Source organism: Macrobrachium nipponense, chromosome 25 (assembly GCF_015104395.2).
Source record: "Macrobrachium nipponense isolate FS-2020 chromosome 25, ASM1510439v2, whole genome shotgun sequence".
NCBI classification, from domain to species: Eukaryota; Metazoa; Arthropoda; class Malacostraca; order Decapoda; family Palaemonidae; genus Macrobrachium; species Macrobrachium nipponense.
This window is the reverse complement of record NC_087214.1, coordinates 1,520,236-1,545,632: the sequence shown is the minus strand read 5'-3', so window position 1 is coordinate 1,545,632 and position 25,397 is coordinate 1,520,236. Positions and strand designations below refer to the sequence as shown.

General features: G+C 44.1%; 1 protein-coding gene across 1 annotated transcript in view; it reads right to left on the bottom strand.

Moving 5' to 3' along the window:
* LOC135199254 (zinc finger protein 501-like) overlaps window positions 1–24,768 on the bottom strand; it is a 99,077-nt gene extending 74,309 nt beyond the window's left edge. The window contains exon 1 of the mRNA XM_064227143.1: window positions 24,631–24,768. The gene's annotated coding sequence lies outside the window, so the exon portion shown is untranslated. The remainder of the gene's footprint in view (window positions 1–24,630) is intronic.
* Window positions 24,769–25,397: the final 629 nt, after the last annotated feature.

The following is a 25,397-nucleotide window of genomic DNA, read 5'->3' as shown; positions in this document are numbered from 1 at the left end:
TGCTCTTCATTGCAAGTAAGGTGAGCTTCCTTTGATTACATCCTTTATGAAGAATGTAAGGGCATTCTTTGAAATCGATCTTTTCGGATCTCTTACAGAGCACCAAAGACTTTCTTCTTTCTGTACCTAGCAACGCTTTCTTCTTCAGGTAGAACTTGAGTGCCTGACTGGACACAAAGTCCTCTCTAGTTCTCTTCCTGTTAGTGAAGAGAGTCCTCTTATCTCAAAGCTTCTTGGCCAAGGTTTTTGAGGGATTTTCATTCTTTGCTAGAAAAAGTGGTTTTAAAGGTGCAAATCGCTGAATCCTTCTTAAAGCCCACTTTACCTTCCAAAGCTTGCAACTCGCTAATTCTCTTAGCTGTCGCTAACGCAAAGAGGAATAAGGACTTTCTAGTTAAGTCTCTATATGAAGCTGTGTGAGACGGTACAAATTTTTCCGACATTAGGAACTTGAGGACCACATCCAAGTTCCAGCTAGGTTTCTTGATTATATGGTCTTTCGGGGTTTCGAAAGACCTTATAAGGTCATGGAGATCTTTATTATTGGTCAGATCTAGTCCTCTATGTCGAAAGACTGAGGCCCCAGCATACTCCTGTAACCTTTTACTGTTGCTACTGCCAGGGTTACAGTCCTTTCTCAAATATAGAAAGAAAATCTGCGATTTCAGTTACAGAGGTACGGAAGAGGATATTTTCTTCCTCTTACACCATCTTCTAAACAACTCCACTTCGACTGATACACCCTAGAGGTGGAGACTCTTCTGCTCTTGCAATAGCCTTTGCCACTTCACGCGAAAAGCCCCTCGCTCTGACAAGTCCTTCGACAGTCTGAAGGCGGTCAGACTTAGAGCGGGGAGGTTTTTGTGAAATCTGTCGAAGTGGGGTTGTTTGAGAAGATCGTTCCTTAGTGGAAGCGATCTTGGAAAATCTACTAACCACTCCAGCACCTCTGTGAACCAATCGAGAGCTGGCCAGAAGGGAGCGATGAGGGTCATTCTTGTTCCTTCCGAGCAAGCGAACTTCCTCAATACTTCCCCTACTATCTTGAAAGGAGGGAAGGCGTATGTGTCCAAGCCTGTCCAATCTAGCAGAAAGCTGTCTACTGCTACTGCTTGTGGATCCGAGATCGGGGAGCAATAGTTCTCTAATCTGTGATTCCTGTTGGTCGCGAACAGGTCTATATTGGGCCTTCCCTACAGATGCCACAGTTGTTGGCAAATCTGAGGATTGAGTGTCCATCCGTGGGTAGGACTTGGTCTTTTCTGCTCAACAGATCTGCCCGGACATTTCTCTCTCCCTGCACAAACCTTGTGAGAAGAGAGATCTTCCTTTCCTGAGCCCAATCAGCAGATCCTTTGCTGATTCGTACAGGGAAAAGGAATGCGTCCCCCCCTGTTTCTTTATATATGCGAGGGCTGTTGTGTTGTCCGAGTGGATTTGAATCCTCAGACCTGAGACCTGTTCCTCGAAAAGAACTAGAGCTAGATGAATGGCTGTTAGTTCTTTCTTGTTTATGTGCCAGGACACTTGTTCTCCTTCCCAAGTGCCTGACACTTCTTCCGAACCTAGGGTCGCTCCCCACCCTGAATCTGAGGCGTCTGCAAATAACGCTAGGCGAGGGTTCTCTAAGTGAAGGGAGATTCCCTTGCTTAGTTTTGTGGATCTAACCACCAGCGGATATTCTCCTTGATTCCTTTCGAGATCGAAAGGTTTCTCCCAGATTGTTGGACTTCCAATCCCATCTCTCCTTCATGATAAAATTGAAGGGGTCTTAAGTGTAGTCTTCCTAAGGAAACGAACTGTTCCATCGAGGAGAGGGTCCCCAGTTAAGCTCATCCATTCCCTCGCGGAACAATGTTCTTTCCTTCCAAGAAGACTGCCACCTTTTCCAGCAGCGTTCTCTCCTTTCCTGCGAAGGATACGCTAGAAAATCCCGAGAATCCATCTGAATCCCAGATAGACAATACTTTGCTGGGGAGTCAGCATGGATTTCTCGTGATTGACTAAAAAGTCCCAGGGACTTTGTCAATTTTAGAGTAAGTAAAGGTCCTCCACACATTTTTTTCTCCAATTGGGCTCTTATTAGCCAATCGTCCAGATATAATGAGATCCTGATCCCTTCCAGATGTAGCCAATAAGCTACATTTCTTCATGATGTCCGTGAAGACTTGAGGGGCAGTCGAAAGTCCGAAACACATCGCTCGGAACTGGAATACTTTCCCTTGGAACATGAATCTTAGATATTTCCTTGCTGCCGGATGAATTGGCACATGGAAATACGCATCTTGAAGGTCCAGGGACAGACCATCCAGTCCCATGGACGAAGAAAGCAGACAGAACAGAGGAAGACGTCTCCATCGAGAATTTTCTTCTTCAAAACAAAGAAATTCAGGGCACTGACGTCTAGAACCGGTCTCCATCCCCCCGATGCTTTCGGTACCAGGAAACAACCGATTGTAAAATCCTGGAGACTGGAGATCTTGAACCAGTTCTACCGCTTCTTTGGAAATCATCTGTTCCACTGCCTGCAAAATAGCAAGTTTTCGGACCGGATCCGAGTTCTTGCAGTCACTCCCTTGGAGTTGTCGTCAAGGGAGGATTTCCCCTGAAGGGGAATCAAGTATCCTTTTTTCAGGATCGAGACGGGGACCAAGAATCCGCTCCTTCTGCGCCCAGACTTTTGCAAACTGGAGTAGTCTGGCGCCTACTTTTGTCTGGAGGACTCCCTGTTCATCTAGACTTCCCGAAGGACCTTCTAGATGGTCTACTCCTTCTTTCTGGTCTGCGACCTCTAAGTAGGGGTCCTAGAAGAGGAGGCACCTTGAAAGGGCTGTACAAAAGAGTAGGGTCTCTCTCTTTTTTCGATAGGCACGGCCGGCCTAAACTTCTTGGCTGAGTGAGTGAGGAGATCCTGAGTTGCCTTCTCCGTAAGAGATTTTGCAACCTCCTTAACAGTCTCCTGTGGGAACAGATGAGGGGACAAAGGTGCAAAAAGAAGAGATGCTCTTTGTAAGGGTGATACGGCTCCTTGCTATGAAAAGAGCTAAAGACCGATCTCTTCTTTAAGACTCCTGTTCCGAAAAGTGAGGGCAACTTCCTTTAACGGTAACCGTCCATAACCGCTCGTCCAAGCAAGCCAGGACGCATGAAAGTTCTTCCATGGAGGACAAAGTCAGTGTCCTGAGCTCTCTTAGGCATAACGCTATTTCCAAAACCCAGAGTCCATGAAATTGAACAACTTTCTAGGCGGGTCTCTTAAAGAGGCCCTTTAGCAGGTGGGTGGTCCAGCTCACACATGCCTCATGTTGCTTTAGCAGAAAGCAAAAGACTTCCTCCTGGAAGAGTCCACTAGAGAGGCAAAATCCGCGTCTGCGGATGAAGGAGGCTAACCCCATGGGTTTCCTTGGTCTCGTACCACCTTCCCGGTTTCCCTGTTAACTTGGAAGGAGGGCAGAAAAAACTGTTTTGCCCGCTTCCCTTCTTGAGGTTAACCACTTCGAAAAAGGTCTTTAAAGCCTTTTTCATACAAAGAGCAGGGCGCATCTTGACGAAGGAAGACGACTTGTGAGCTTTTGTACTCGACATTAATGATCCTGGTGAAGGAGGATCAGCAGGATGAAGGGAGTCTCCGAACTCCTTGAGAAGCAGAAGAGAGAGCCTCTTGTAGTCAGAAACTGCTACATCTACGGGCTCCTGCCATCGTCCGATACTTCTTCCAACGGATCCACTGAAGGAGACCGTTTGGGAGTGTTGGGATCGGGCTTTCCCGGGAGAAGTACTCCTTTCCCGAGAAAGGGGAGCGCTGAAAGATCGAACTTCTATACGAAGAATGAGGCTCCTGTCGGTCCGAAACATTCTTGCGCCTACTAGACTCTTGTTTGCCTAGGCACTTGAGGTTCGCCAGAACTCGCGGCGCTTGATAGGCCTCCTGACGCCCTGATTCAGGGCGCTTGAATGGATCCCTGCGCCCTGACTCCTGACGCCTAACAGGCTCCTGGCGTCTCCGACTCTTGACGCCTAACGTACTCCTGGCGTCCTGACTCCTGGCGCCCTGACTCCTGGCGTCCTGACTCCTGCCTTCTAGAAGACTCCTGACGTCCTGAATCCTGTGGCTTGAGAGGCTCTTGACGCCCTTTCTTGCGTCTCACTGCCTCTTTGCGCCTGACTGGCTCCTGGTCCTGTAGTCCCAAAGGATCCTGATACCTGAATTGGTTTAGTTTCTCTTCAGGTTCCTTGAACCTAAACCGATCGAGACTTCTGCTCGATTCACGGCGTCTCGCAGGAGAGAGCTACGTACTTCCTGTCTGCCAGGATTCAAAGCCTTGTCCACCAGAGGGTGCTTTGGAGAAGAAAGCCTATAGGGCGAAAGGACTCGCCTGTCAGGAGAACAACTCCTGTCCGACGAGTCTCTTGACAAAGGCGATAATCGCCTTGGAGATTGTGGGGGTTCTCTCTATACGAAAGAGGGGCGCTTAGAGGAATCTTTAACAGGGAGGCGAAACATCTTTCCTCCTTGTTGAATCCTTAGCGAAGGAGCTTACTAAAGAGGCCAACTGCTCTTGCAGATTAATCAGAAACTTCTTCGTAGGATCCTGAAGAAGAGGGGCTCCTCCTGTCTCGTCTTCTTAGGTACCGAGGGCCAATTCTCGGGAAAAAAAAAAACGCTCTGGGCTGGAATCAGCCGCGTCTCCTTTTGGCGCCTTCCAGGCTCTCTTCAAAGGGCGCGATTGAGAGGCCGAACTCCATCCTCGTTTAGGAGAGGAAGAGTCCGAGGCCGAAAAACTCCCTTAGGATGCCTTTTCTGCGGCTATCCAAGGCAGCCTGGGACTTTACAACAGGATCTGCCGAAGGGACGCCATGACCGTTGGGGATGTTCTGCATCCTCCCTGCGGCTTTCGACATTCCTCCTCCCCTGGTCTGGGAGTTTGGAAGAGTCTAGGCCTAGGAGCAATGAGGAACCGGTCAGACGCCCCCTCCACTGCACTGGGGGCACTGCGCAAATCACTATCACCACTCTTACCTTCATTTAGAGCTCGTAACTGAGCTTGTAGTTTCTTGATAGAAGCTTTCACATTTTCCCTTTCTGAAGAAGAATCTTTGGATTCAGTACAGGGAGAAGCAGCTGTGGCTAAGGGAAAAAAAACGTTAGTAGTAGGAGAGTTAACAACTCTTGTTCTAGAGAACAAGATCTACTAGAATGACCTAGCTGAAGCTTTCCTTACTCTATCTCTCTCAAGCTTCCTAACATATGAAGATAACTCCTTCCATTCAAGCTCTGTTAGGTTTTCGCACTCAACACAGGTGTTATTAAAAGAACATTCATTCTCTCTGCATTTAGCGCAAACACTATGAGGATCTACCGCTGATTTCAGTAGCCTAACCTTGCAACCTTCCCTACTACAAACTCTAAACATAGGTGAAGCCTTAGCATCAGACATCGTGAAAGAGTAGCCAATACCAAAGTCGAAAAAACAGTCCACAATAAGCGTATGCCAAGCCAGAGAAAAAACAGAATACGTCACCAAAAAACCAATCCAAATTCTCGGCAAACGAGTTGAAATCCAAGATGGAGGAACGAACAATAGGTGTTGTCCCTTCAACCGACAGAGAAATTATGGCTTAGAAAACGGGAATGGTTCCAGACCTCGCCACCCAGCGGCGGAAATGGTGGATCACCTGACCTACCTGTCGCATGTGCCGCGAGTTTTGAAATTCTGTCGGGACGACCGAGTCTATAGCTAAGTATATATCTGCTGGGTAAGTTTTCATGTACAAAAATAGTTTTGGTTTATTAATACACAAAAAAGAAATATACATTCATAATAATCATTATTTATTAACATTGTCTTTATAGAAATACGAAGGAAAACTTTGAACGCCCGTATCTCAAAACTATCTTATTGACCTTCAAAATCTATCTCTCACTTAGTTTTAAAGCTATAACATTGGGAATTTGTATATAACTCAGAAAGACATTATAGAAACAATCAAATAGAGCCCTTTTTTCCAATTTTGTTTCGTATTTTTTTATAAATTTCTTTCTCCTGATTTATAGGGTTTATTTTTTTACCATATTGAAAAATTCATATCTAGCAAAAAAATGACTTTTAGAAAAAAAAACTCTTCATTCGATTGGAGGTCTACATCAGGTCTATATATGGTAGTAATCCCAGGTCTTAATATTAAATATCAAGGGAGGAGATAGAATTTGAAAAATGGTTATTTTCGGGATAAATCGCCCTGGCGTCACAAAACCGAAGGTCAGAGGCGAAAATCATATGCAGTTTGGAGATGTCCCAAGTCACCTTATTAAGTGGTATGAATATCAAAGTCCTGTCCTTAAAAAAGGGCATTAGCCGGCCGGCCCCCTTAAGCACTGTTGAAGGGACTAACAGGCGACACATTAGGTTAAGAATCATCAGGCACCTGCCTGGACCGGATTCCCTCTAGGCCTTCGCCATGACGGGGTTCACAGCCAGGGTATCTGTTGCACCGTTACCCATGGTGCAGTCGACAGGTACCTGACAAGGAGCTGAAAATGAATCTAAAAGTGTTTGACATCCTAGTAAAAGCTACTTCAAAATTTTCTGACCGCTTGTTAAACTTGGCTGAAATATCTTTATCTAAACAATGTTGCAATGTTTCAAACTTCTTCTTCCAACTAGTTTCCATTGCTAAAACTTTGAATCAAAATCAAATATGACTTTATTAGTTACCGGTTGTACAGGTGGCAAAGCATCAATTAATTCGGAATCGGAATCACATGATACCAAAATCGAAGAACCAGAAACATGGGCGCACAAGTCAAGGAAATCATTAGATACAGGTCTAGCTACTGATTTCTTTTCTCCTTAATCAACCTTTTACACTGCAAGAATCTTTGATGTTTAATATACGCCATAACTATCAAACACGGTATATTAAATATATATATAGAAATAATAAAAGAAAAGATCCCACTGGGAACAACTAGTTTAATTACAGTCAGGCAAGAGCTCACAAAAACACGTTTGCATCTCAAGAAGGCTGAAAGCAAGTGGAATGTTTACTTCCAGGCAGGCGGGTCTCCCTGCATACCGGATGGTAGTTACTGCCTAACAGAGGGTTTGTATCTTGTGTAGGAACAAAAGGTTGTTAACTACACGCCCACTCATCGATCCGCACTCCACTTTGCCTCAAGGAGGCAGGATCATAGGAACCACTGCCGTAGTGGTGATTCTAGATCCGATAGGCATTGTGACTGTAGCTGTAGTTACGGTCACAGAAGTAGCAGTCACTGGAGGGACACTAGAGGCCCTCAAATGCAAGATGCAAGATCAACCCTTCCACGGAAGGCTCCCCCGGGAGGCCAAGGGAGGGCCGTATCTCCCTAAGCCATCAGGCCTCACAACACCTGCAAGACAAGTCGGGTTAAGAGGGGGCACTCTCCTAAGGGGACTCCTCCTCCCATCCAAAGAGAACAGGGACAGCAGGCGGAGAGTGAGTGATTATTAACGGACGGGTGGAGTGCACACTGACGTCAACTACAGTAACTTGTTTAAAAGCTAAATGGCCGTTCCTAGCTCGATCTGCAAGTGATATCCTTATGTAATGACAGAAGGTTTGTATTTGAGTAGGAACAACACAACGGTAACTTTGGGACTGCCTGCAGTCCCACATAAAAGACGAAGGTTCATATCCTTGTGAGATCAAATGATTTTGTTTTTTCAATTCTAATGTCAAGAGAGTTAAGCCTAAACAGTTAGAAAGTTCCTAACCTCAAGAGTTACACTTTAAACCATACAAGAACAACAGTACTCATGAACGTACAAAATGATATTGTTAAGATACAATAAAGTTTTGTACATACTTACCTGGCAGATATACTTAGCTATAGACTCCGTCGTCCCGACAGAAATTCGAATTCGCGGCACACGCTGCAGGTAGGTCAGGTGATCTACCGCCCCTGCCGCTGGGTGGCAGGAATAGGAACGATTTACCGTTCTAGAACCAGATTTTCTCTTCCACCATGTCTCCTGAGGGGAGGTTGGGTGGGCCATCAATCGTATATATCTGCCAGGTAAGTATGTACAAAACTTTATTGTATCTTAACAATATAATTTTTGTACATGGAACTTACCCAGCAGATATATACTTAGCTGATTGACACCCTTGGTGGTGGGAAAGAGACAACTATTTACTGAATAGACAGGTAAACAACATACGTGGTAGGTAATAAATAAATAAAACCTTGGTTGCCTACTTGATCAGGCGGAAGACTCCATGGCTAATGCCTAGGAATCTGCTTCGCCTCAAGAGCCTCAGCGAGGATGTGACCTATGGCTAAGAGTTCTTGTGGGTCTGTCGATGGGGGGGTCTTATCCATTTACTCGACAGAGCCTCTTACATGACAATATGCCTATGCCTAGTGGCATAATTAAGGAGCACAAACACCGATCCCGATCACCTGATCCTAACACGAGGGTTAGTGCTTAAGTTGAAAAGAGTTATCTACAAACTCCTTTCAAACAACCCAAAGAAAAAACACGTTAAATAAAATTTAACTCACTAGTTAAGGTCAGTATCTGCTCCCTATCCCAGCAATGTATCCGCAGACACGTATCAACCAAGAGAGAAGGATCCCTCGAAGGTTATCTGACATCCTTCGGATAATGGGAAGTCAACACAGAGTTGCATCTCCCGTATGTGACAGCTAATATGTCCTTATGACATATTGTTAGGGAAAGAACAAGAATTCGGAAAAGCTCGCACTTCATGCACTTTTAATTCTCAGCTGTTTGAAGGAATCATCAATGCACTTATCAAGTACTTAGGAGATCACAATGTCTCAAAGAAGGCCAGGGCGTTCTTTGATATAGATCTCTTCTGGGTGAAGCCTGGAGCCTGGCTAGCGCTTCGTGCCTGGCAGGCGCCTAGCGCCTGTCTAGCGCCTCGCGCCTGGCTGGAGCCTTGCGCCTGAATGGCACCTAGAGCCTGGCTGGAGCCTCGCGCCTAGATGGCGCCTTGCGCCTGGCTGGCGCCTCGCGCCTGGCTGGTGCCTGATTGGCTCCTCCTTCCTGGCTAGCGCCTCGCGCCTGGCTGGAGCCTTGCGTCTGGCTGGTGCCTTGCGCCTGGAAGGCACCTGGAGCCTGGCAGAAGACTTCATGATTACTGTCTATGAGTCTGCATGCCTCAAGAGTTTCAGCGAGGTAGGGACCTATGACTGACAAACCTTCTGGATCATGTCAATGGGGGCTAGCCCGCTTACACGACAGAGCCTTCTCGGATCGTGCCAATGGGGGCTGACCCACTTACATGGCAGAGCCTTACCTTTATCATATCAATGGGGACTAGCCCTCTTACATGACAGAGCTTTAGGTTTCTCTTTACTGGAAGGAGCCTTGCGTCTGGATGGATCCTCAATCCTGACTGGAGGCCTAGCCTTGAAGGAGCCTGGCACCTGGATGGCGCCCTGGCTTGGCTTCTAGACCTGCTGGCTCTAGAGCCTGGCTGGCTCCTAGAGCCTGGCTGGCTCCTTAGAGCCTGGCTGGTCCTAGAGCCTGGTTGGCTCCTAGAGCCGGCTGGCGCCATCGCGCCTGGCTTGGCTCCTCCACACTTGCTGGAGCTTCGAGCTTGGAAGTGTCTCTAGGCTGTCTGGCAATGTCCACATCGGACACTCTTATATCTGTCCGATTTGTTCGCCTCTGGTGCATTTGCGCCAGGTTGGAGGCCCGCTCCTTCTCAGTATCCGACCATGACAGAGTTCCTTGGAACTGTCCGCCTCTGGCGTTTTTCGCCTGTTATTGGCAATTGGCGGGCTTGGCTGGCGCTACATTGTCCGAGAGTCCTGAACAACCACATAGTTTATCAGGAGACTGGAGAAGGGTGGAAGAAATTCTTCCCCTTTGAGCTTTTGGCCCCTGGCAAGGGGAGGTGATTTAGTCAGCTACACCCAGTAGACGACAGGATATCTAACAATACGAGAGAGAAGAGTCTTCCTCCGAGGAGGATCCTTCGTGAACACTTCTTTTGCTAACGAGATCTCTTCTTACATGTTGATGAGGTTCCTCGTTGCAGAATCTTCCTATCCTTGCCCGAAGGAAGGGAAGGAGTCTGGAAGTCGAAGGAGACTCTGAGGCTGAAAGTTGGGCGGAACCCTGATTTCTAGCTCTTATTGTATCTCTGAATACCTTCTGGGAAGCATTTTGAGCCCTCATCGCACCCCGAAGACTCTGTAGGCAAACGTTTAAACCATCTCTTCTTTTGTAGATGAAAATGTAAGTACCCTGCCTGGGCAACGAAACTTCTATCTGAAAGCGTTGCGTCAGGAATAGAGGGATTTATTTCTTTTGCCAGACATACTATGCTGGCAAGAACCCATTGCCGAGTCTCCATTGAATCTGATGCGAGATTCCAATGCACAAAAAATTCACGTGTCTTCTTGGTCGTTTAGGGCTAAGAGAAACAAAGAATTCCTTCATAAACTTCCTCAAAGAAGTTTGATGAGGAGCAGTTCCATTTTGTCGGAAAACGGAATCTGTGGCCACAAAAAAATCCCATTCGAAGTACATGATATCCTACTCTTGTCGTATTGCGGTATCGTATAAGATCCTGAAGATCTTAATCCTCTGTTATCTCTAATTCCCGTTGTAGAGACAGAGTATGGCCTTTTACTGCGTTCTTTGATAGCAGATATATACATAGGTGATTCTTCCCTCTGAAAGTGAAGAAAAAAACCTCGCTATGTGGTTCACAGAGGTATCGGAAGAGGACAGTTTCCTCATTCCATCTAGCACGATCTGCAGCAATTCTATGTCTTAGCCATGACTATTGTCATTTACCTTGAAAAAAAACCTCTCATTCATGTCCACTCTGGTCAGTCTGCACGCGGACAGACTCAGAGTGGAGAGGTTTTATAGGTCTATTTATAATAGATTCTGATAGAATATCCAGATACTCTTGGAAAAGCCTTACGAAACATGCTGTGAGAAGAACGTGACTTCTGTGAATCCAACTCTCTAAGGCCAAAATGAGGCATACATCCTCTCTTCCTTTGACGCCCAGTTATCTTAATATCTGTTAAGAATTTATAACTAGGGGAAAAAGGCTAAAGTTTATTCCCCTTCTTTAAATTTAAAGATGTCTTATATTGCTACCTCTCTTGGTCGAGGAAAAAGAAGCAGTCTAAAGGAAGCCTGTTCGTCTTCTACCTTACAAAGAGATCTATGAAGAAGACTTTCCGCAGGTTTCTCACAACTCTTTTCAATAAATGTTTAGACATACGTTAACAGTTATTATCTTCGATCGAGAAGGTTCTCACGGACATGCAAAATCTTGCATCGAACCTCTTAAGGATCGTTACGTTCCGTGTCTGTTCCCAAATAGGTTCTCTTTTGTTAACGCGAACAGGGGCGGAAAAAAAAAAAAAAGAGATTCTCGATGCTCTTTGCGATATGAGAGAGTCGTGGAATTGGCCTAAGTGATTTAAAATAAATCATTTCATCATTCCTTGTAAGCGACCCTTTTCGATTAAATGGGTAACGAAATCAGGAACGAATCTTGCCGTTACCGAGCCTGCTGTCCGAGAGGCTACTGGACTCTTAGGTTAATAACTCGCTAAAACGAGAAAATATCTTGGATGGTGCTTCTGGCGCGGCAGGCGCTTCTGGCGCAATTTGCGCCAGGCTGGCGCTTCCTTCTAGTTCTTTTTAGGTTATGTGCCATAACATCTATGCCTTTATGGTACCCGACATCCTTCACATGTTAATTCCGTTCTTAGTGGGAAAAAACTTTTATATACGTAGTATAATCCATTCAGGGAAACAACTTCTGCCACTAAGAGAATGTTTCCCATCCGACTCACCCAACTTCTCTTGAGCAATATCCGAATTTAAAAGGTTGTGTGCGTTTCTCGAAAGGATGAGAGAATTATACAGGTAGTGACGACTTACGACCGCAATTGGTTCTGCAAACAAGTCGTAACTCGATTTGGACGCATGTCGAGTCTGCTAAATTACCGTAGAGTTTACTTTTTTTATTTTTTTCATATACATATTGTGTAATGATATTGGACATCATCTGAAAAAAAAAGTCATATTTTATCAACATTTTCTTAGATTATTACTTATATTATCATATTTAAGTCATAATTCATTATTATTTAACATTCATTATCATTAAACCATTGTATTACCATTCTTAGTGCATATTCTTACTGTCATATATGTATTATGATAGTAGGTACTTTACGATACCCTTTCACAAGTTCATATACGTTATATAAAAATTCAACCCCTTCTTTAGCTAGTTTATTTTGCTTCTTTTTCTTTAAAATGTGTATTATATTTCCTAGTTATGATTTCTTTACATTTTTGTAGCATGTGTAACATCTCACACCTATGTATAAAAATATAAAAATAATCATAACTAGGAAATACAATGAAGTCTAAAGAAAACAAAGATAGCAAAATAAATTAACTAAAGAAAAGGTTGAACCTACAAACGTAGCAATATGAAACAGTGTGATGTGTGGAGAACGGGTACGTCTGACGACTTTGACAAACGTTAACAGTAAGGCGTAGTAATGACGTGTACATTACACGCCTTCTACTGTTACGTTTGCAAAGTCGTCAGACGTACCCATTCTCCACACATCACACTGTTTCATATTGCTACGTTTGTAGGTTCAACCTTTTCTTTAGTTTCATTGTAACGTATTTCCTAGTTATGATTATTTTTATACCATTATATCGTCTCTCGACACAACATTACTACTCTTGCTGTTACATTCGGCAAACATTTGTCCAAACTGTTTAAATCCTCGCATCATACTGTTTCATAATGCTTCGGTTGTCACGTTCATATAAAAATTCATCCTTTTTTTTTTTTTTTTTTAGTTAATTTACTTATTGTATTTCCTAGTTATGATTTCTTGGAATTTTTTTTATACCATTTGTAACGTCTCTCTACGTACTGTTTTACATTCGCCAAACGTTTGTCCAAACTGTTTCTCCTCGCATCATACTGTTTCATATGCTTCGGTTGTCACGTTCATATAAAAATTCATCCTTTTTTTTTTTTTAGTTAATTTACTTATTGTATTTCCTAGTTATGATTTCTTGGAATTTTTTTATACCATTTGTAACGTCTCTCTACGTACTGTTACATTCGCCAAACGCTTGTCCAAACTGTTTCTCCACGCATCGTACTGTTTCATAATGAAAATTCGGGCAAATTAGGTGTTGTCCTCCCAAATGAACTTCACCTCATACGCCTACGATTACGTGGAAAAAATTCTATCGAATCGAGGCTTTCACTGAAGAGAGAGAGAGAGAGAGAGAGAGAGAGAGAGAGAGAGAGAGAGACTTCGTTTGTCATGCTCATATAAAAATTCATCCTTTTTTAGTTATGATTTCTTGGAATTTTTATACCATTTGTAACGTCTGTAACGTCTCTCTACGTACACGAAATTGCGTCTTATGTATTGTACGTTTGTTAAGTTCATAGCAAACCCGTTTCTCTATGCATCATACTGTTTCCTGTTGTTACTTTTGTCAGGTTTTTAATTTAAACACTGGATGCTACAGTTACAATTTGTTTAATGTTGAAAAATACAAAATACAGGTGCAAAAAATAGAAAACATTCAAAAATACAATTGAAAACTAGTATGTAGTACAGGAAAATATAATAAAATTAATGACTGCTGGCATCGCTGGTGCTTGGCTGGAGGTCGTTGACTTCATCAGCTGAAGCGACGGTCGGGGTGACGGGAGGAGTTGTTCGTTTCACAAACATGGTGCAGTTTCGTCAGGATTGTTTGTTTTTTTTTTTCTTTTTCTCCTCGTAAATTTCACGATACGGACGAAACAAATCGTGTGCCATCCGTTCAATCTTTGCAAACCTTTCATAATTTGGGTCCATTTCTTCGAAATGTGCAAGGAGTTTATTTAGTTGAGCTAATCCTTCTGATAATCCCTTGGCGGTAAATTTCCTTTCTGGCAACTCTTCATCCTCCGCTTCTCTTCTTTCTTCCTCCGCCACTCGTTCTTCTTCCAATTCAATCAGCTCTTCATTTGTAAGTTCTTCGGAAGCGTGGTCTAGCAAATCCTCAATATCTTCTATTTCACAATCCAAGGAAAGCTCTTTTGACAGTTTCACTATTTTTCCCCGTATCGCATCAAGTTCTTGTTCACTGTCAAATCATCAAAATCATTCACATAACGTTTAACGCACTTCTTCCATATGCCATTCATACACTTCTCCGTCAGTCTCCCAGGCAGAAGACACATTCTTGATAGCATGCAGAATATTGTAGCGTTTCCAAAATTCTCGTAGGATAGTTTTGGGTCGGCATCTAGAGCAGCTATGGCTTGCGCAAAGGTGATTCTTAAATAGTTTGTCTTAAAATGTTGCAATCGAACCTTGGTCCATAGGTTGAAGAATTGGAGTGGTGTTTGGTGGCAAAAAAACCACTTTCACATCAGGATTCAGATCAGCTAAGTGAGGTGGATGTCCAGGCGCATTATCGAGCAGCAGTAAAATATTGAAAGGAATTCCTTTCTCTAGGCAGTATTCACGCACACTTGAGGAATGAAACAGTTGACAAACCAGTCTTCAAAAAAGTGTCTGCGTCATCCATGCCTTACGGTTAGAGCGAAAGTAGACAGGCAAAGTGTACTTGCTTACTTTCTTGAACGCTCGTGGGTTTTCTGAATGATAAATTAAAAAGGGTCAGCTTGAACCCCGCGACATTTCCACCAAGCAGTAGTCAGCCTATCCTTAAAAGCTTTAAATCCTGGCATGCTACTGGCTTCCTTATGGATGTAAGTGCGTTTCTGGCATTGCGTTTCCAGAACAAACCTGTTTCATCAACATTAAACTTTGTTCTGGAAGATATTCCTCATCCGTAATCATTTCATCGAGACTGTCGACAAACTTGGCTAGCTCCTTCCTCATCCGCACTCGCTGCTTCTCCAGTCACTCGAACACTATGCAGCTGGAATCGTTTTTTGAACCTCTTGAACCAGCCAACGCTTGCCAAAAATTCTTGCTTATACTCTACTCCAGCACGTTCCTTCAAAGTCTGAAACAGACTTCTAGCCTTCATCTGCACAGTAAAAAGGCTTAACGGTGTCCTTTTTTGGATTTGATCTTCCATCCAAACATGCAATAATTTTTTCCATTTCATGGATGGGGCCAGTGCGTTGTTTCGTAATCACTGTCGATCGCATGGGTGCAGAACCTTTCACAGCATCACGAACCTCCTTTTTCCTTATCCTTAAGAATCGTGGACACAGTAGAATGAGATAACTTCATATCACGTGCGCTTTCTTCCTTCTTCGAACTGCTTAATCACTGTCATTTTTGTGTCCAAGTCAATGGCTTTCCTTTCCTTCTTGGCATGTTGAGGAGTAGCTAAACACAGTTTCCTCTTGGCAGACATTTCAAAAATGATCAAAATTAACACAAAGTTATTGAAAAATGAACACAGCAGAGCGAGAGATGCGTTCAGTACGGAGCTACAGGCAACACTGAGTGAGCGACCGACCAAGAGATGCACGGATGCCGCAGGAAAAAGTATCATACGTTCCTATGCACGTTCTGCCGGAAAGGGTGAAAATAATAGTCGTAAAGTCGATCAGACGTAAGTTGCATAGGTCGTAAGTCGGTCATTACCTGTATATATCGCGCGCTGCCGTATTAGAATCCTTTATAATACTGTCACATTGTGGTAAACAGCATTAATCCTAGGAACCTTTGTAAGGATACTAGGAATTCTGTAGTTAACCTCGTATGTGCATAAGACTTGACCATACCGTAGTCTTAAAGTGAATTCTCTACTACATTCATCTTCTCACTAAGCATGTACTCTAATAAGCCATGCTTTCGTAAGCATGAGAGCATTATACAATATAGAGTTCCCGCTGCGTTAGAATCCTTTAAAAATGTACCTACGGTAAACAGCATTGAAATGTTGTAATATCTTTCTTATTGAAAGCTTCTTAGCAAAAGGCAGACAATATTTATTTAAGTTTGCTTAACTATCCCCTCAATCCGAGGCTAAAACCCACGATTGTAGGGGGGAGAGACACGGTTATTCATTCCATCGCGCAGGAGAGAGACATGTTACCGACCACTCATGACCGACACCTACATGATACTGCGTTGGTGTCTAAGCGATAGCAGTCTCGTTAGCCGACTGGCCTTACTCTTCCAGAGTTGCCAGCTACTCCATTTAATAAAGGAATCTTATAAAATTATTATCGAACTTCAGGAAGTTCTTATAATGCATATCTAAGCGAAACAAGACTTCGATAAATCTAGAAGCTAAGTAGGTGTTGTCTTAACAATCCCTTTAAGCGTAGTCCTTCCTAGGAAATTCCTGGAAGGATACTGGTAACTGAGTTGCTCAGCAAAGAAGTAACTACGGTATGTGCTTATGATTTGCCGTATCGTATTCTCATACAGCAGATACTCTACTACCTACTTCTTTCCCTGCCGAGGCAGATAGAGAAAGGATATTTCTGGTGCCTGGATCCTTGCACCTAGCGCCTGGAAATGTTTCGTGCGCCTGGAATGTTCCGCACGCTAGAAAGGAGACTCGCTCCTGGAACGTTCCGCTTGCGTGGAAGGTCCCGTGCGCCCTGACAGTTCCGACGCCTACTAGACCCCTTTTTTTTAGAAAGAGCCTCTTGCCGGAAACGTTCAATGGAAGGATCGTTCTGATTGCCACTCTACTGTAAGGCTCCTTGCTCTAGCCGTCTGTTTTTTCTGGCGCAATTTGCGCCAGGCTGGCGCTTTGTCTCTTTGAAGGCGCCTTGCGCCAAGAAAATTTTCTAGAACGCGGCTCGCGTTTGGTTGTAGGAACGCGGCTCGCGTAGTCTGTTAGCTGGAACGCGCCTCGCTGCTGGCTATAGGAACGTAGCTCACGCTAGCTTGCTGGAACGCGGCTTCCTGGCAGCGCTGGCTCTTGTCAGTGTTCTCTTAGTTTTCAGAGAACGCGCTAGATCATCGCTCCAAACATACATTCTTCGTCTTTTCGGATGTAAGATGAAGAGACGCACTTTTTAAGGATGCCTTATCAATGGCTATCCTTGGCAGTCTGGGACGTTCTACAGAACCTGCCGAGGGGACGCTGACCGGTGGGGGTTCTCCTAACTTCCTGCGGCTGTCGACTTTCCTCCTCCACTGGGTCTGGGAGTTTGGAAGAGGTCTAGGCCTGGAAGCGCTACGGAGCCGATCAGACGCACCCTCCACTGCACTGGGAACACTATATTCACTTCTTACCTTTTTAGAGCTCGCCTTTGAGCTCCATCCATTTATCTTCAAATTTGCACATATGAATTTGTAGATTCTGTGGAGTAAGAAGGTGATGAGGATGCAACAACTACTAGAATTGTCAATACTCTAACTGCTCGTTAGTACGAGAGCTCTTAAAGCTTCTAAGGAAGCGTATCTAGTTATATGCTTTCTGACTTCCTAAAGTAGGAAGTTAGATCTTATATTTCCTTCATCAAGTTCTAACACTTATACACGTATTAGTGAAAAAAAAAAAAAAAAATCAATATTTCCTTATTGCAAAATATAAGTGTCTACCGAAAAATTCGGTAGTTTCACGTAATATATTCTTCGAAATTTCGAAGCCAAATTCATTAAAAGTAATAAAAGCGTATGCCAAACCAAAGACCCAGTATTTCCCAGCAAAAGACAGCCAGAAGGTCGATGGCGATGAAAAAACGAAAATCAAGTCAGGAGGTAGCAACAACGTATGTTGACACTACCGCGACAGAGAAATCTGATTCTAGAACGGTAATCGTTCCTATTCCTGCCACCCCAAGCGGCAGGGGCGGTAGATCACCTGACCTACCTGCAGCGTGTGCCGCGAAATTCGAATTTCTGTCGGGGACGACGGAGTCTATAGCTAAGTATATATCTGCTGGTAAGTTCCATGTACAAAATGATATTGTTATGATACAATAAAGTTTATATCTACCTGGCAGATATATACTTAGCTATTTGACTCCGTCGTCCACAGAAAATTCGAATTTCGCGCACACGCTACCTGTAGGTCAGTGATCTACTTACCTGCCGCTGGGTGGCAGGACTAGGAACCATCCCCATGTTCTATCATATTTTTTCTATACCGCCTGGTCTCCTGAGGGGAGGTAGGGTGGGTATAATTTTGTATATATCTGCCAGGTAAGTATGTATAAAACTTTATTGTATCATAACAATATCATTTTTATACATTTAACTTACCTGTCAGATATACTTAGCTGATTCACACCATTGGAGGTGGGAAAGAGACAGCTAAATATAGAATCAAACAGGAATCACAACTATCGTTGTAGGTAATAAATAAATAAAACCTTGGTTCCTACCTGTTTAGACTGAAGACTTCATGAATACAATCCAGGAGTCTAGACAGTCTCAAGAGCCTCAGCGAGATATTGATCTATGGCTAAGAGTTCTTGTGGTTCTGCCAAAGGGGTCTTACCCGCTTACTTGGTAGATCCTGGAAGGACTACGTCAATGGGTGCTTATCCACTTACTGACAAGACCTTATACAAGGAGCACAACATTCGATAACCGATCACCTCAACCTATCCATGTTAGTTCTAAGATTGCAAGAAGTTATCCCCTAACCCCTCTTGCAAACGACCACAAACTCGAAACACAAACATTCGTACAGTAAAGTACAAAAAATAAAAAAATAAAATTTTAAAAAAAAAATGTTTGTACAATCTATTCAGTAAGACGTCTCTTGATTCCCCCACTGATCCAAGCTTCGACGTCCGTACGCCAGCAAGCATACTAATCAGCAGAAAAAACCAACAAACTCGTCTCAACAAGTAAGGATCTTATGTCTATCACAAGGGTAGATCTATGGTACTATCAAAAAAAAAAAATTTTAAACAAATACAAATTTTTTCTAAGGATCGTTATGTGCTCCCAGCCCCAGCACTGTATCGGCTGATACAAAAGGACCCAGAGAGAAACACTTTTTCATATGTTACTTTAACGTCCTTGAGATAGTGCGATGCGAACACTGAATTACACCTCCAGTAAGTCGCATCCACAATGTCTTTTAAAGACATCTTCTGCTGAAATGCTAATGAAGTGGCTACCGCTCTAACCTCATGAGCCTTCACTCGGAGAGTCCTGAAAGAGTCTTCAGTGCAGTCATTATGAGCATCCGTAATAATGCTCCCTCACAAAGAATGCTAAGCATTTTTGACATGGGTCTACTAGGATCCCTAACTGCGCACCACAGGCTTTGTTTACATCCTTGTTTAGTTCATTCTTCTTCTTTAAATAGAACTCAAAGCTCTAACCGGACATAAAAGATCTCAATTCCTCTCCTACTAGATTTGAAAGTCCTTTAAACTTCAAAACTCTTTGGCCAGGGTTTAGAGGGGTTCTCGTTCTTAGCCAGAAACAGAGTCTGGAAAGAACAAATTGCCGCATCGCTCTTAAATCCTACTCGAGAATCTAGAGCGTGTATTTCACTAATCTCTTCGCAGTCGCTAACGACAACAAGAAAATTACATTTTCTCGTTAGATATCTAAACGACGCGTTGAGAGGAGGTTCAAATCTACTAGATGATAGAAATCTCAAAACTACATCTAGGTTGCAGTTCGGAGTGCGAGGAGAAAAGGTTTTGAGGTTTCAAAAGATCTAATAAGATCGTGGAGGTCTTTATCTTCTGCATTCTCAAACCTCTGTTTCGAAATACGGCCAGAAAGCATACTTCGAGTAACCTTTAATGGTAGAAACTGATAATTTTGATTCTTCCCTAAGGAAATCAAGAAATCAGCTATGTTGGTCACAGAGGTATCGAAGAGGACAGTTTATTCTTCTTACACCATCTTCTAAATACATCCCATTTTGATTGGTAGACCCGAATAGTTGAAGATCTCCAGGGCCCTAGCAATTGCTTTGAAGCTTTGCTTGAAAAGCCTCTCGCTCTGACAAGTCTTTCGATAGTCGAAAGGCAGTCAGAGCGAGAGCGGGGAGGTTTTGATGGTACTCTCGAAATGGGGTTGTTTGAGAAGATCTCTCCTGTGTGGAAGAGATCTTGGGAAGTTCCACTGTCCATTCCTGTACCTCTGTGAACCAATCTTGAGACGGCCAAAAGGGAGCGATGAGTGTTAGTCTCGTCCCTCTGATGCCGCAAACTTTCTTAACACCACTCCTAACATTTTGAAGGGGGGGAAATGCGTAGGCATCTAGGCCTGACCAGTCCAGTAGCATGGCGTCCACCGCTATCGCTCTCGGGTCTTCCACTAAGGAGCAAAAGTTCTCTATCCTTCTGGATAGGTAGGTGGCGAATAGGTCTATATGTGGACTGCCCCACAGGGACCACAGAGCTTGACACACCTGAATGTGAAGGGTCCATTCTGTGGGGAGAACTTGGTTTAACCTGCTTAGCCTGTCTGCTCTGATGTTCTTCTATCCTTTCACGAATCTTGTGAGAAGAGTCACTTTCTTTTCTTTGCCCAATACAACAGCTCTTTGTTATATGGAACAGAGAAAGAGAGTGAGTTCCCCCTTGTTTCTTGATATAGGCCAACGCTGTGGTGTTGTCCGAGTTGACCTGTACCACTTAGACCTAACACCTGTGTCTCGAAGGCTTTTAGAGCTAGAAGAACTGCATAAAGTTCTTTGGAGTTTATATGCCAGTCTAGCTGATCCTTCCTCCATTGGCTGATATTTCTTTTTGTCCCTAGAGTCGCTCCCCATCCCTTCTCTGAAGCGTCTGAGAACAAGATTAGGTTTGGGTTCCGAACTTCAGAGACAAGCCCTCGTTCTTTTCTAAGGGAAAAATCCACCACTTAGATGATTCTTTACTTCCAGAGGAATACTGAAAGTGTCCGAAAGCTGTCCGTTCTTCCAACTCCAAATTCTTCTTAAGAAGAATTGAAGAGGGCGAAGGTGGAGTCTTCCTAGCGAAATGAACTGTTCTAGTGAGGAAAGGGTTCCCAGAAAGACTTAACCACTCCCCTCACCGAACTCGTTCTTTCTCTAGGAAGCTCGAGATTTTTTTGTAATCCCCGAGCAATCCTTTCCTGGGACGGAAAACCCGCCGAAAAACCCCGAGAATCCATCCGAATCCCCAAATAGACTAAGTTCTGACTGGGGATCATCTGCGATTTCTCGAGGTTCACGAGTAATCCTAACGTCTTTGCCAGGTTCAAAGTAGACTGTAGGTCCTCAAACACCGTTTCTCTGACTTGGCCCGGATTAGCCAATCGTCGAGATACATTGAGATGCGTATCCCTTCTAAATGAAGCCATTTGGCCACGTTCCGCATCAGATACGTAAATACCTGAGGGGCGGTCGATAGGCCGAAGCACAAGGCCCTGAATTGGAAGATTTGTCCTTGAACAACAAATCTTAGATATTTTCTTGACGATGGTGAATCGGAACATGAAAGTAAGCATCCTGAAGGTCCAGGGATACCATCCAATCTCCCTGACGTAGGGAAGACAGAACTGAAGCTGAAGTCTCCATGGAGAACTTCTTTTTCTCCACGTACCTGTTCAGGACGCTTACATCTAGGACGGGTCTCCATCCCCCCGAAGCCTTTGGAACCAAGAAAAGGCGGTTGTAAAACCCCGGGGAGAAAGGATCTTGCACTAGCTCTATAGCATTCTTGTCCCTCATCGACACCACCGTCTGAAGGAGAGTCTCGTTCAGTCCAGGGTCCTTGTAACTCGTCGACAAATCCTTTGGAGATGTTGCCAAAGGAGGTCTGTCTATGAAGGGAATGATGTACCCCTTCTGTAGGACAGACAGAGTCCAGGGATCTCTTCTCTTACGGACCAGGCATCCAGAAAGTATTGAAGTCTGGCCCCTACCTGTGCTTGGAGGACATGGCTGCTATTTGCTCTTTTTAAAAGAGCGGAAGGAAGACCTTCCTCGCTTGTCGAAGGGTCTTCTCTCCGAAGCTGATCGAGTTGAAGGGGCTCCACGAAAGGGCACCACTGGAGTCCGAGCCACCTTCTTCTGAGTCTTAACTGCAGGTCTACTTTTCTTTGTAGATTGTACAAGAGGTCCTGCGTAGCCTTTTCCGACAAGGATCTCGCAACATCCTTCACTAAAGATGAAGGAAACAGATGTTCTGACGAGGTGCGAATAATAAAGCGGACCTCTGAGAAGGAGAAACTCCTTCGTTAGGAAGGAACTGTAAATAGATCTTTTCTTCAACATCCCAGATCCAAAAAGAGCCGCCAACTCACCAGAACCATCTTGCACAGCCTTATCCATGCAAGATAGGACACTGTGCAAAGTTTCTGGATCTAGAAAATCTGGCTCACTCGTCTTCTTAGCCAGCACCCCAAGAGACCAATCCAAGAAGTTGAATACCTCTAAGACGTGAAAAATTCCCTTAAGGTGCTGATCTAACTCCGACATACTCCAGGACGCCTTTGCTGAATTGAGAGACTGTCTTCTCACAGACTCTACAAGACTCGAGAAATCTGAATCTGCCGACGAAGGGAGCATCAATCCCATCGCCTCTTCTGCCTTTATACCAAATGCCTCTTTTCCCCGTCAGTTTGGAGGGAGGAGAGCAATAAACCGTTCTCAAAGATTCCTTTTTTGATAAAGCCACGAATCTAAAGACTGGAGGGCTTTCTTCATTGAGATCGCCGGTTTCATCTTTTAAGAAAGCGAGGATTTCGGGGTTTTTGTGCTCGAAAACAGAGATCTCGGCGAAGGAGGAGCTGCAGGACTAAGAGAATCCGCAAACTCCTCTAGAAGTAACGAGGCTAAAACTTTATAATTGGAAAGTCCCTCGTTAGTTGAAACTTCTTCCTCAGAAATCTCTTCCAGTTCCAGGTTAGAAGGAGATCGCTCCTTTCCTGGCCGATTCTCTATCAGGAGAAGCCGCTCCCTGGGAGGCGTCCTGCTTCTTGCTGGCGTCAACCGCTTAGGAGCGTCCTCGCGCTTGCCTGACGACTCTCTCCTGAGAGGCGTCCTGCTTCTTGTTGACGTCTCGCGCCTCGAAGCGTCCTGGCTCCCTGGGAGGCGTCATGCTTTCTGGCTGGCGTCAACCGCTTTGGAGCGTCCTGACGCTTGCCTGACGACTCTCTCCTGAGAGGTGTCCTGCTTTTTGTTGACGTCTCGCGCCTCGTAGCGTCCCTGGCTCTTGCCTGGATCCTCGTTCCTGGGAGGCGTCCTGCTTCTGGATGGCATGACGCGCCTATCTTGACGCTCGCGCCTGGCTGACGTTTCACGTCTCGCAAACTCGACGCTCTTGGTCCTGGCGTCTCGTGCTTGCGTTTGACAGGAGAACGGATCCTGCTCGGCCTATGCAAGGCTGATGAATCCGATTCCAAATCAGAGGAAGACAAAATATTATGGCGAGTCTGAAACCCTCGATAGCCTAGACTTCTTAATAGGCAGGAAATCGTCTTTCCTTCTGGGAGGGTCTTTATACAGAACTCCCACAAGAGAAGTGATGGAATCCTGCATAGTGCGAAGGATTCTTTTAGTCTCTCATTATCTACCCTCGGTGTTTAATTACAGGATGGTCCTCCTCTTGAAAAACGCTCAGGACTAGAAGTAATCCTGGGTTCATCCAAACGTCTCTTAAGGGGGGCGAAGATCCGCCGATCTCCACCCTCTTTTAGGTAAGGAATTCTCCGAGGAGGAGAAACACTCACGCAGAACGCTTTTTCTGTAACGTTCTCTGGCATTCTGGCGATACAGAAAATGCCGAAGGGACGTCTGACTGTTGGGGATCCTCCACAACCTCCTTACGGCTTTCGACATTCCTTCTCCTCTGGGCTTGGGAGCTTGAAAGAGGTCTAGGCCTGGAGCGTTGTGAAGACTCAGACGCCCCCTCCACTGCACTGGGGACACTTATATCACTATCCACAGCACTATAATTACATGCTTACCTTCATAGGCCGCCATTTTGGTTTCCATTTTCCGAAGAGCGGCTTTAAGATTCGCTATCTCCGATGCCGAATCTGTGTGTTCTAATAAAGGAGCAGGTACATTAGATGGGGCAGTAAAAGGAGAAGAGGGTATATTATTACTAATAACCCCGCTAGAACTAGATAAAGGTTTGGAAGAAGACCTCCTCACCCTGTTTCTTTCTAACTTCTTCACGTATGAGGTTAGAGATTTCATTCTTCCTCACTCAAATCCTTGCATGCATTACAAGTATTACCAAAGAACATTCATACATCCTGCATTTCCTGCAAATAGTATGAGGATCAATTGATGCCTTCGGCATCCTAACTTTACACCCGCATTCACACATTCTCACATTTCCAGAATCAGATCATGTTGAACAATCCAAATCAAATTCCAAAAAAACGGTCCACAATCGCGTATGGCCAGTACAATCAATGCAAATACGTCACCGAGAAGTCCAAACGAAGATCAATTGCGATGCAAAATACGAATCCAGCCGGAGATACCCACAACGATGTTGCCAGTATGGCCGACAGAAAAAATATGATAGAACATGGGGATGGTTCCTAGTCCTGCCACCCAGCGGCAGGTAAGTAGATCACCTGACCTACAGGTAGCGTGTGCGCGAAATTCGAAATTTCTGTCGGACGACGGAGTCAAATAGCTAAGTATATATCTGACAGGTAGTTAAATGTATAAAAATAATCTTTTAAATACTTACAGAAAAATCGAATGGACACCGGTCCTAAAAGGTTCCCAACATGACCAAGAAATACACTTCCTTTTTGATGATTACTTCAACTTATGAAGTCTGTATTTGGTGCATCACAAATGATCTGCAAGATAGAGAAACTGATCATTATAAATATATACAGGAAGTTTATCAGGCTTACATTAGTATACAAGAATAAATGTTTTCCTCGGTAACAAACAATATACAATGTCCTGGAGACTAAAGCAGACAGCATTGAACATTTTTCCCCAGAAATCATGATTTCTGCCCATAGCTCTTGTAATGTTTGAGTCTTGACTCTGGCAAATATTATCCAGGCTAGGTTAAGTTTACAAAGGACTAGGCTAGTTTTGGAATCAAAACCCTACTATCGGTTATGCTAGCCTTAGACCTAGTTAACCTAAAATTCTCTCACTTCAAGGTCAATTTAACATAGGATTATAAACTTGTAAGTCTATAAAATACTGCTATAAACCATATTTGTATTTACTGATATGATATGCATTAATCATATATGTTCAAGAATCCTTGTTTATGTACACTACAAAACTTCCTTTCCTTCTCTTGAGACTCCTTGCTGCTTCTCCATTACATAAAGTTCTCTGCCATTTATGCCGTGTAGGTGTATTAGCAATAATTTGCTCCCCGATAGTATTGACCAGTTCAAAGATAAAAGGGCACTTCGCATAGTTCCTTGTTCCATGTTTGACTGTTGTTAGGGGGACTGTCATGCTATCTTTGTTTTAGCGACCAAA